A 12301-nucleotide genomic window follows, 5' to 3' on the forward strand; every position below is an offset into this window, starting at 1 on the left:
AGCAAATCTGTCCCCTAAGCAGGCAAGTCCCAGCCTGGATTGCTGCCAGGGGCTCTTCCTTGCCAGGTGCACAACTCTGCTTTTGTTGTTGTTGAATTTCATAATGTTCCTGTTGTCCCATTCCTCCAGCTTGCCTCAGTCTCTTTGAACAGCAATCCTGCCCACAGTGTTAAACAGAGCAGGTCCCAGGGTGGACCCCTGTAGTACCCCACTTGTTACCAGCCTCTTGGTAGAGTATCACAGAATCACAGAATCACAGAACTGAAGGGGTTGGAAGGGACCTCAAAAGATCATCGGGTCCAACCCCCCTGCCAAAGCAGGTTCCCTAGAGCAGGCTGCCCAGGTAGGCATCCAGACGGGCCTTGAATATCCCCAGAGAAGGAGACTCCACAGCCTCCCTGGGCAGCCTGTTCCAGTGCTCCGTCACCCTCACTGTGAAGAAGTTCTTTCTCATGTTGGTGCAGAACTTCCTGTGCTCTATCTTGTGACCATTACCCCTTGTCCTATCCCCACAAACCACTGAAAAGAGGTTGGCCAAATCCCTCTGTCTCCCACACCTCAGGTATTTATACACATTGATGAGATCCCCTCTCAGTATGGGGGGGATAAACCAGATAAATGGTATAAACCAGATAAATGGTATAAACCAGATAAACCAGATAAATGGTATAAACCATTAATCATGACCCTCAGAGCATAAAGCATCTAATCAGCTTTTTAAATGATCCACAAACTGTAGCGTCCAACAAGAATATTGTGGGAGGCAGTGTTGAAAGCTGTGCTAAAGTTGACGTAATTGATATTTGAGGGACCTCTCTTTCTCTAGCTTCAAATGCAGTCATCTTATTATAGACAGCAATCACATTTGTCAGACATAATTCACCCTTGGGAAATCCATGCTAACTGTTCCCATCACTGCCTTCTTCTTCATGTGACAAAAAGTGTGTGCCAAAGGACTCACTCCATAAATTTACCAGGAAGAGAAGGGAGGCTAAGCAGCCTGGGATTTCATGGATCATCCTTTTGACCCTTTTTGGACATGGGACAATTTCTACATGTCAATGTTTCTTAGTCTTCCCCATTTGAAAATTTAGGTTATCATCTGGAGATATGCTACAATCATATTTAAAATCACTGCCTGTCAGACCTAGACTGTATTTACATCCTGAGTCAATATTATGTCCAACTTGTCATTACGCTGTTCTTGTATTTGATATGGGCCCATAACATGGAGAAAACTACAAATAAAACTTTCTAAAATAGTATTATAAATCATACAGGATTGAGCAATTTACATCTTTTTGGTCACTTTAAATATATATACATATATTTTAAATTAAGTAATTTCTTCTCCTCCCATGTTCCAGACAGATATTTTTAGTTGCTTAGAAGTGGACCCAGAGCCCCTCTAAAGACAATGTTGAAGTAAACAGTTGTCTTACTAATGTTTTTGATGGATTTTTGAGTTAAGCTTCAAATCAGATATGAATTTCTTAGAAAAAAGTACACAGTTTGACCTAAGAAGTAAATGGCAAAGTGGCTGTTAATGATAAGAAATGTGTTCAACAGAGTTGCATTCTCTCATCACTCTCTTCTTATCGATGTTTATGTCTAAGAAATAATAGCGTGCGCAAGGTGTAGAAGAAGTAGGAAGGTCAGTAAACTGTTGCTCTCTTGTTGCAAGTTTTCTCAATGACTAAGGAAATGTTATTCTGGTTGGACATTGCCTCTGTTTGCAGTTATCATTCCAATTACCTCATCTGGATTGCATTCGTCAGTCAGTCTTGTTTTCAACAAGTGTCTTCTGTCTACTTACTCATCAAGTAAAAACAACCCCCCCTCCCCAAAAAATGTATCTCAAGCAAAATCACATTTCAAGAACATTACATCAAAGGAACAGCTATCAGAGGCAATGATTTTTGTTAGATGAGCATTTGATCAGCTGTCAGAAAGAGAAATCACATACCTGTCTTAATAGTCTGGTATGCACTGACATTTTTCATAGAACTCCAGTGAGGGATGCTGCTTTTTTCCTCTATTTGTCCCATTCAGGCTGGCAACAACGAAACAAGAAAGCCATGTAGACAAATCTCTGTTGATCAGATAAGTGAGCAATGTGGAGGAGGAAAGCATTAGTGTAGGAAAACCCTATAGCACAGACAACGCTGTGACTTCCCAACTGACTTCTGATAGGGCTAGAGAGTGATTTTCAACAAGATTGCTCAGTTTACAGCACACTGGACTGCACACACCAACTTGCTCCACTGAGCAGTGGCTCAGAAAGGAGCCAGTGCTTTCTCTGACAGCAGTGCTTAGCAAGGTGGGTTTTGCACTGTAGGGTCCTATTGGAACCTTATTTTCATGTGTCTCATCTTTAGCAGACATGTGTCTGTCCTCTAGCAGACAAAAATGTCTGAGAATCTTTTTAGAAGAGTCCTGTGTCCTAACAGCAACTGATGAACAGAACAGCTATCAGAAAAATAAGAAATGTTATTGTTGTTTGTTCGTTTGTTGTTGCTTGTTTGTTTGTTTTTCATTAAAACAACTACAATTCCCTGCTACTTTTATTAGTTTATTATTCCATTATTGATGTTGGCCAAGATCCAGGCCCATTGTACTATTATACAAAATGTGCTACAAAGTGGTTTTGCTGCTACAATAAAGTGCATCTGTCACCCCAATTATGCAAAACAAGTGGTTGACAGCAAAACTACATCAGAAACTGAATTAGGATTTTTCATCTGTTTCTACAAGAAATGCCAGCACAGAATATAAGTTCATTTTGTAATAGAGGTACTATATTACCACGGCTACAGGAAATTAGCCCCTTGTGTCTATATCAGAATGTAATTACCATAATGTAAAAAACATTTTTATTATTTTGGCCAATACCTCAGTGACAGATAACAATGTCATGCAGAATTATATATGCTAAGCCATATCTAAACATTAGCTCAAAAAGAGTCTTCTTGCCCTATCATTTTTATTAAAGGGACAGATTCTGATCTCCTTTTTTCATATTGGGTAATAATATGTTCCAAACATAAGCTTATCGATATCAGCAAATCCCTTGGAGTTTAAAGGGCTACTGATAGTGATGCAATTCAAATCTCACTTTCCATAAACCCCTCGGTCAAGCTCTTGTCCTTCCTTCATCTGCATCTACATCTTGGTGAGGATCCAGTGAAGTCAGCTCAAAACTTGAAGTTTGAGTAAATTCTCAGCACAACAAGAAACCCAGAGAGAATTTCAGTGTTCTCAGGTACTCGCTGTAAAGTTTTGGAAGTATTGAATAAGGAGGCTGTAGAATCTCCATCATCAAAGATATTTAAGAACAGATTGGACAATTCTTTCTGGAAAGAGAGAAAGATATTTTATCTGGCCTTGGGACAGGCTAATGGACAAGCTAAGCTCTCAAGGTCACTTGCCCTAACATTTATGATTCTATGGCATGAGATGGAGGGCCATACTTCACATTCGCATCACTAAAATATTAATCAAAACCACAGGTATAATCCTGAATGACTAGCCTGAAGAGAAATGTGACATTTTGCTTTTCAGTTACTGGACTGGTTTCCCGTGTACTTTCTGAAGATGGAAAATACTTTCTGTTCTTCATTGGAGTATAATTTATGAAACTCAGTAATTTTGTAGACATTTTGGACATATTTTCATAGGCTTTTTAAACAGAACTTCAACATTCTTCCTGTCGCAAATTCAGATTATGATAGTTTTCTCTTTCAATATCCATATCAGCTAGAGTCACACCAATAAAAATGCCATTTAAATATCTTTTCCCTAGGCAATTGGGAACTCAAGAAAAAAAAATAACACCACAGATTGAAATAGTTAGCAATATACAGAACCTCTGAGAGACTTAAACATGGGAACTGCTACTTCAAAACACCACTAAGTTTGGCATTACCTCTAGCTGAAGACTGCAGAAGTCTTAGTTAAACACCTAAAATCTCTATATGGTAGATGAGCTGGTACAGATATGTTTTCACAGCAGCATTTACTGTGTGGAAAAGCCTCAAATTCTAGAATGGGTGCATCTGAAATGCTTCCTAACAGAACTCTTTCCAGGCCTAAGATTCTCTGAACAGAAACACTTGCTAGATTAAGACTGTCCACCATCAAATGGATTATTCCTACCTTTGTAAGTGCTGATTTGCCCATCTATAAAGGAAGTACCTAACAAGACTTGAATAGTGCTAGATTATTGCCCAGAACTGAGACACGTTGTATGTAATTACACTGTGTGTAAGTCCTATTGCATCGGAGACACACTGTTGTGGTTTATCCCTGTCAGGCAGTTCAGCACCACACAGATGGTAAACCACATGTTTAACAGGTATGTTCCACTTCTCATGAGAGAACACACAGACAAGATGATAACTTCATGGAGCTTAAAGAAAACAGTCCTGGATTCTTACTCTGGCTTCTAAAGACATTTATGCATCTGGCTTTGAAAGAGCCCTTGGCACAATCTTTCAGCAGTGCTGAAAGACAGCCCCAAGATTTTCCCCTCTTAGTAAATACATAGATTTTGAGTAAGCAGTGATTTACAGATAGCTTCCTGCTCATTTGCTGCCTTTCAGTACCTATTAACCTTGTATTCTTTGCTTTACTGTGTTACAGCCACAACAGGAAGGCTGGAGAAAATACCTTCCTCAGCACAGTTTTTAACTTGGCAGGAAAAAATAGAAAATAAAATTAAGGAGGTAGAAACATTCTACATTCCCTGATGCTCAAAAGGTCAGTGAACACAGCTATTTAATTTATTGTGTAAATATTTAAAAAGTTAAATAGTAAAAGGTTGACCTTTTCCACACTCATTCACCATTCTCCTTATTGATGGGCACCACACCTTCCCTCGCTGTGCTTTTGAATGAATACAGCCACTTTATGTTTTCTGCTGAATTCAATGTGGTGAGTGTTTGCAAGGCTTCTTCTAAGCATTCCTAGTAGAGTAACCCTTTGGGGATTTGAGCACTGAAATTCCTAATATTGTGAATTCTGAACAAGCTTGAATGTTAAATAGATGGCAGGACACTGTTGAGCCAAGGTGGCTCTGGCACTGCAGAAATCAAAGCCCTCGTGTACTTCACTACCTTAGTCCTTGACTCATAAATACTCAGGCAAGTACTTATCTGGATAGACACAGGTTTGGGGGATTTCACTTTTGGACACACATTCATAAATTCCATCAAAGTTGCACTCCAGGGGCCCAAGTACTTTTTTGAAATCTGGCCATCTGCCAAGTAAACATGGAGTACAAATTGCAGACACAAATGTTGGGAAGGGGAAACCCACACTAAAAGTAGGATAGGAATATTAAAATACATCATAAATGTCAGTGAATAACTCAGTATATTTTAAAATGGAATTTCAACGTGACAGTTGTCAAGTCACAGACTCCGCCTGTCCCATATGTCCACTATTATTACAGGCTCATCTATTTCCTTGAATATTTCTGGCTTCCTGGATTTCTGGCACACAGGGTATTAAAGCAGAACTGCTCAAAAAGTGGGGCATTCTATTAGTTATTTACAAATCCTAAACCTTGATATCTTGCTTCTTTGGTTATACCCATATGACCCATATAACACGATATAATAAGGCTGATCTTGCATGTTAAGAAAAATAGTGCTTATTTCAGAATGTGTTACTTTAGGAATCATTTCTCAGAAGATGTTCTCTGGTACACAGAAAAATTTTAGCCACACAGCGACAACCATCCAGGCTTATTTTACTGAGCATTATCCTTAGCTTTGGGAAAAATAAATAAATAAATAAAAAGCAATGTTGCAGCTAATATCAAGCATTTCTCTAGTCTACGGTTTCTAACTGTTTACAGCAGTCTTCTCTAAATTAACTTCATCACAAGAAAGGGAGAAAACCGGAGAATAAGATAACTCACAAGCAAACCTCCAAATGACCACTTAGCTGAGGTAAAGTATGAGACATGATCAAACAGCAAAAGTCATAGACCTTGAAGGTATTTTAATGATCATTAAATCCAGACACTGACATAATAAATGAGCTGGTCATATAAATCCACCATTCATTAATATAAAACTCCTACTAGTATATTGTACATGCTTCAATGCCAGCTCAAGCCCCGCAATCTCCCTTTGCAATACTTGCATTTAATGGCAGTGATAGATGTGGTCATCTTATCTGATAGACAATATTATACAAAGACATGCTTTTCATCTAGGATTAAATATGTGGAGGAAATAAGTTATGATGCAAACCAAAGACCATTAAACTTGATACATGTGCTTCTTCAAAAAACACTTTATTTTATACTGAGCAATGGAAGACTTCTGAGTAAGAAGACAGGCACTAGTTTGCCAAGTGTTTTGCAGAAAGCTAATGTCCTATACAGAAGTCACTGGAGTGCCTCCTGCCTTCATTATCACCAGGTCTTTGGGGCTGAAGGATTGGGTAATCTATGAATTCAACTTGACTCACAAAAACTCTGGGCAAAGTCTTGCAGCTGAGAGAAACCAGAAAAGGCGTAAGACATGCACGTGCAAAAGTCTTTAAGTGCTTAGCTTTCTTGGGTCAAGGGAGAATTGAATGCAAGGCAGACAGCTAGTAAAAGACAGCTAATAAATCTGGCTCAAAATGTTATTGTTTCCTTAGCCAGGGAACAATTTTAAATTAAAGGAAGATGGAAAGAAGAGGGTGGGTTTTAAATATCCTTATATTCCTTCAAGCTATAACTCTCTCTTCCTAAAATATTTTTTTATCTTACCATCTTCCCAAATGCGGAGGAAAAAAAAAAAATTACTTTTTCAGTTAAGGGACAGAAAGGATATCATAAAATTTATTTGGCCATTCAAAGGCCAATCAAATAGGAAATTCCAAATATTTGTGCCAACAATGGAATATAAAGTTCCTAGGTAGCTCAGAATTCTTCATGCCAAAGCTATCAGTACAATAATTTTGTCCAACAGTCTAAGTAACAAAGGAAAAAAAAATCACAGTCCAGCAATTTGTGAACAGGACTAGGCCAGTTTTGATAAACAAATTATTCACACCAAACCGTTAATTCAGATTCTGTCTAGAACTACCATAGGGTACCACGTTATCCGTCAGTCAGTTCTTCAACATTATTGGAAGTCACAGTGAGACTTCTGTGTTCCTTTTGCTGTATAATGTCTTGTCTCATTTGATTGCTAGGAAGTATAAAAAATGTCATTACATTGACAATCCAGTTAGATATTCACAAATAATTTCAAATACAGAAAAAAAAGATGTCCATTTTTTTTATCAGTAATTTCATACTTGGTTTACAGGATAGATTTTTTCCACTGCAGATGCATGATTCCCCTCTCTTAGACTGAAATATTTGAGAAATCACAAGCTCATATCACGATTTGTGTGGGGTCTAAAGTTGCTTTTCTTGAAACAGTCTTTCTGAAACACTTTTTTTTTTTGTGGTGTGATGATTATCAAACTATAATTACCAACAGGGAAGAACATCTTACATAGCATTTTCTAAATGCAGTTTGCTTAGGTAAGAGCATTAATGACATTATCAGCATCAAAAGCTCCTAGCAGTGTACTAGGTTGGGTACATGCACAGAAGGAGATATTTGGCTGCTCAAACAGGATTAATGCATCTCTTTGGAGTAGCTTGCATAATACTAGTGGGATGCTTATCACAGCTTGATAATTCTGGCCCAGACCCATCTTTATATTTGGACACCAGTGTAAGAGTCACCTTAGTCATGAGACACAGTGGAAAAGACTGTCTCTGAAACCTGGTGCCTGACTTGGTATGCAATCCTTCCCCGTTGCATGTACAAAGTGAAATGTGCTAGCTTAAAAGCTTCTTCACTGAGCTGAATAACTGAATTATTCTGGACCAGGTGTGTACCCCAATGGTTGCTGATAAGGCCAAGGGGAGGCTTCCATTAGTCAGTGAAATAAATATTTGTGGCATAAATATGCAAATCTAGCCTACTATGGGGAAAAATTAATAAAAAATAATCGTTGTTAAGCACAAACTAGGATATATCACAGTATATCAGGAGATTTCTTCGATAATTATTCTTTGTCTCAGCCATGTTCAAAGGTCATTCATTGCTTTCTAAATTTGCAAGCTTACTGCAGATCAGTCCAAGGTTATAAAACTCTCCAAACATAATTGTTCTGTGTACAATATTAGCTAACAAATAATTATAACTACTAGCTGCTCCCAGATCATAATATGCTTAGGAAATTCATACATTTGGACTTGTCAATTTAGGTTAAATTATTTAAGAAAATGCCTGACTTAAGAGAGTGCCACAAGAGAGTTATAGATAAGAGATAAGATATCTCTTAAGAGATAAGAGATAGAGATAAGAGATAAGAGATAAGAGATAAGAGATAGATAAGAGAGTCAGATACAAATAATCATGCAGGAATGTTGCTCTTAAGAATGAATACTTTAAAATGCAAATATTTTTAAATTCAAAATTCCCATGTTATTTTGTCTCAAAATATGGAATTGAGAAAGCATTACGTTGATAACATTTAGATAAAGTACTCAGAGCTCAAATCTGGTATGCATGGCAGTTAACATGGTTTGCAACTATTTTTAACTAAATTACTAGTTTGAAGTCAATAATTTTATAGTCATATTGGATACCAAAGGAAGCCTTTTCTAACATCTAATCATGCTTAATATCCACTTACTTTCAAAATAATTGAAGTCTTTTCATTTAAGCAGTTTAGCAGTTTTATTACTGGTCTTCTCTTCAGAGAAGACTTTCTTCAGTAACTAGTTTTTTTTTTTTGCTTTTTTTTGCTTTTTTTTTTTCCTTGAGTTTTAAAAAAGACATGTTAGGACACTATTTTTCTAATTCCTTAATGACAAAGAAAAACTAATCAATATCCAGCCAGGAAATAATAAACTAAGTACCAAATAAAGAAGGATCTTGAAGATCCTAAAAGGTTCCTGAGGTGTTCTGCAGACACTAAGAAATTACTAGAACAGGAACTTGAGAATTCAGTTGTTAAAATGATTAAGGTGGTGTTTTAGCACACGATCTAGTACTGATTTTAGCCCAGAACACAGAGCTTAGAAGAAATGAAAGTTGTCATGGCCCTAAGTGATTTGAGCAGCCTTTCAACTTTGGGATGTTTGATGGGATCAACAATCATTCCAGCAGAACAGGTAGTGCCAGAAAATAACTCAAATTAGTGCTCAGAGGCCAACAGGCAACAGATCTCTCTAGGAGCTCCAAAGCTCAGTGGAGCTCCTGGAGAACCTCTCTCAGTGTTTTCATATGCCAAAGGGCTTGCATTGGCCCTTCCTCTAGCTAATTTTACTAGGATTTTAAAGCACCTTATATTGGTTTGGATTTTGTACTGATGGGTAATGTAATGGGAGCAATAGGCTAAGAAATAATCTTAACATTTTTTGCCTCAAAATCTGTGAACATTACATCAAGAGGTGTCATTTCTCCAGAAGGCAATCTGAGAAAGTGGAAAGCCAATGAAACATTCAATTTAAGAATATGTATTCATAAGCATTCTCATTCTTCTAGTACTTGCAGAATTACATGGCATCTCTTGAAATTTCATATCTTACATTTAAGAAGTTTTCAGCACCAGAAAAACTCTTCTTGATAGTGTTGTTTACTGTCACAAAACGTCTTCTTTGCTTTATCAGTTTTCCCCTGTGAGCTCAGAAATATTGCTTGTTGTATTACAACTCCATGTTTTTTCCAACCCTACCCACAAAGAGTTCCAGGTTTTTTTTGAATGCACTTGTGTCACATAATTCTTCCAATTACATTTCAGGAGAATGAAAAATCTCCTCTGCTATTTAGGGCACTATCTTAAATAACTTCATTCCAACAAAACCTGTCATTTTGGAATAGACATAACTACACTATCAAAGTATTTTTCCTGCTGAATTTGTTTTCTCAGTCTTCAGAGACTTCACCTTTACTCAGAAAAAGAATGGAGTCAGCTGAACTATAAAAACTGCTCAACTTTGATGGGCAGGTTGATGTGAACATTATGGGCAGCCTTTACCTAAGAGGTTCTGGTTGTTTTAAAAAATAAAATATAATTTAAAAAATGATCTTCTGTCTGAGAGATTTCCTGTTGTTTGTTTGCTTGTTTGCCTTTGTTGGTGAAAATTACAAAATATGGATTTGGCTCATACAATTCGTACTTCTCTCTAGAAGTATATATGTCCCTGTATATCTCATTTGGCACAGCACTGCAGTGGTTCTATGCCCCTTCTTTCAGTCCTTCTTCACTCCTGTCTGTGGTCTAGTTCTCTAATTGAATCTGAGTTCAACCCTTCTACTTAGAAGAATGCCATGTTCTATGGAAAAGAGATACTTAGTCCTACTGGGTTGAGCCTTCAGGCCTGTTTTCTTTGATGCATCTTCTAGTTGCTGGTTCTTGTTACAGCAACTTGAAAAGACTGCTAGAGCCATCATACCACAGAAAGGCTCTAATATGACAGAGGATATACGCTCACACACTGTTACTGTGTGAGCTACTGATCAACTCAATTTCCCAGGTATCTACAAATTAATAATGTCATTCCCTTTACTTCCTTCTTTAAAACATAACTAATGACAATGTTACATCCATCTGGCTGAAGTTTTGAGCCCTTGGGAACCTTTTCTAAGGATGGTTGTGACTTGACTCTTGTAGTAGTTACCAAACTATTCTTCTAGTGCCTTAGCTATAACTGAACCATGCTGTCACCCACTCTTCTCCAAAGGAATACGCATAAAGGAGAAACACATCACTGCACTTTTACCCAGTTCTGATCCTGAACAGACTTCTATTTTTCTGCATCCTCTTGGTCCTTGAATTCAGCTTGTTGAGCTACATACAGTACATAAATTATTGTATAGTTTACTGAATGAAAGTAACACCATTATCAGCAGATAAGTAGACCCAGCTACTTAGGTTCACATAAAATGTTTAAGTTCCTTATTTATGACAGAAAATTATTTTTAGTGAAATCTGTAGAGGGAGAGTTTGTAATAGGATCTTTGTCCTCTTAAATTCTCTGCTATCCATAGTTTGCTGGAGTCAGTCTCTGATAAGGCTATCCCATAAATAGCTGACAGGGAAAAGGCAATTTATATCAATACAAAATTTGTAAAGGGCAGCCAGCAAGACATTGAAGCCAGGAACAGAGCAAGATTTGAAGTTTTTAGGTGCCTGAAAAATGTTATATTCTTGGTAAGACCAGTGAATCTACCCCGGGTTCACTTATAATGTGGAAGATGACACCCCAATAGCGTATCACTGCACAAAGTAAATTGTATTCCCCCAAAGTATGTTCCAAATATCAGAAATTTAAGAGTTATAAGAAGTATAAGGTAGCTTTTTCTGGTTATCTATGTAACAAAGCAGGGAGCACATTTTGATGAGGAAACTTGTAAATCCAGGTGGTTTGATTTTTAACCCCACACTCACATTGATAAGATCCTATTGGTGTGACTAATCTTATCCATCTCATTAACTTTACTATCAACCTGGCCTTGAGTTTAGAGTGAGTAGAAAAGGTTTTCTGTGATGATTATAACTTCTAAAGACACAGGTTATTTTTGCCTGATGAAATAAACTTTAAACTTAAACTCTGTTTTGGCAATATGCAGTTTTCTTGAAGAAGCACATTTTCACTTGGGCTCGGTTTCACACACTAAGTTTGTAGCCAAGTTTGTAACCTAATTGTGTGAGAGGAACACAGTTAGGTATTTCTCCTAAAATAGGCAGCTGGTAGTTCAATCCAAGGCTTCCCTGAAGACTGTTAATATTAATAACAAAAGAAGCTTTCCTATAAAAAGTAAGAGCAAGTCTGATAAATAACAGAAAAGGGTTCATTTCAATATTCTGAATAATTTATTTGAGGTTTACCCGAATCTGTCCAGTGCTTGTAGGCTCCATTCAGATGTTTAATGTGGTGTTATGCTATGAGTATTTTCCGAAGTTAATGAAGCATTCTCCTTCCACAGCAGAGAACTATTCTGGTACTAAAAAAAAGAGAGATGTATTCAGTCAAATATTTAGAGCTTTCAGCTGAATCAGTTGTTAAATAATCATAATCTGTAGTTTTCACTCTCTGCTAGCTATACTAGCTTAAAAAACAACCAACCCATTATAGTGTTTGGAGAAAATACACATTAGAAAGTCCAGGGATTGTGCCAGAGCTGCTTTTGGTTCTGAAGTAGAATCAGAAGCTGCCTTCTGGATTTTCAATATGTGTGATAAAAGAGAGTTGGAGACTGCAGCAGGCTGGATTCTTTTAGCTACAACTAAA

At 37.3% G+C, this 12301-nt stretch overlaps 1 long non-coding RNA gene across 1 annotated transcript in view; it reads right to left on the reverse strand.

Moving 5' to 3' along the window:
• Positions 1-11943, reverse strand: part of LOC118246211 (uncharacterized) — a 74127-nt gene extending 62184 nt beyond the window's left edge. The window contains exons 1-2 of the long non-coding RNA XR_004778121.2: positions 11899-11943; positions 1967-2053 (exon numbers count right to left, since the gene is read on the reverse strand). This is a non-coding gene — a long non-coding RNA (uncharacterized LOC118246211). The remainder of the gene's footprint in view (positions 1-1966; positions 2054-11898) is intronic.
• Between the last annotated feature and the right edge of the window lie 358 nt (positions 11944-12301).

The sequence above is a fragment of the Cygnus atratus genome, chromosome 3 (assembly GCF_013377495.2).
Source record: "Cygnus atratus isolate AKBS03 ecotype Queensland, Australia chromosome 3, CAtr_DNAZoo_HiC_assembly, whole genome shotgun sequence".
NCBI classification, from domain to species: Eukaryota; Metazoa; Chordata; class Aves; order Anseriformes; family Anatidae; genus Cygnus; species Cygnus atratus.